The sequence below is a fragment of the Lipophrys pholis genome (genome assembly GCF_963383615.2).
Source record: "Lipophrys pholis genome assembly, chromosome: 11".
NCBI lineage: Eukaryota > Metazoa > Chordata > Actinopteri > Blenniiformes > Blenniidae > Lipophrys > Lipophrys pholis.
Window position 1 is genome coordinate 1,516,982 of NC_137631.1, and position 614 is coordinate 1,517,595.

Genomic DNA, 614 nt, shown 5'->3' on the forward strand with positions numbered 1-614 from the left:
CCAGAAAACGTCCTCAAAAGTGAATGAAGGATCATAAAGAGACGGAAAAGTAGAGAAAAAGTAGCTGAAAAACACAGAATAGATATCATAAAAACACCTAAAGGACAGAAGAACACAAAACTATCTGAAAACAGCAGAAAATCACAACTACAGGATGAAAACAACGTAGTAAAGACATATTAACTGAGGAAGGAAACAAAAAGACACAAAGGAAGAAATAAAGACAAAAATCCATGAAACACAGAAACACCTCAAAAACACACAAAGAGACACCAAGAAGAACGATTTCACAGAAACTAAATGGACAAGAAGACAAACACTATCAGGAAGAAGCTGAAAACTCAGAAACCATCAAAAAGACAGAGAAGACAGAGGAAAGTTTGTGTCATGAAGAAAAGAGACAAAATGAGAAAAATCAACAACTGATGAAAACAAAACAAAATGTGACAAAACAAGTAAAGAAATAAAACTGAGGATTTTCATTGAGCCTGAATTCTGACGCCTCCTCTGGCTGGTTTCCTCCTTCAGGGGAGGAGGAGGAGGAAGAGGAGGAAGAGGAGGGAGAGGAGGAGGGGGAGGAGGAGGAGGAGGGAGAGGAGGAGGAGGGAGAGGAG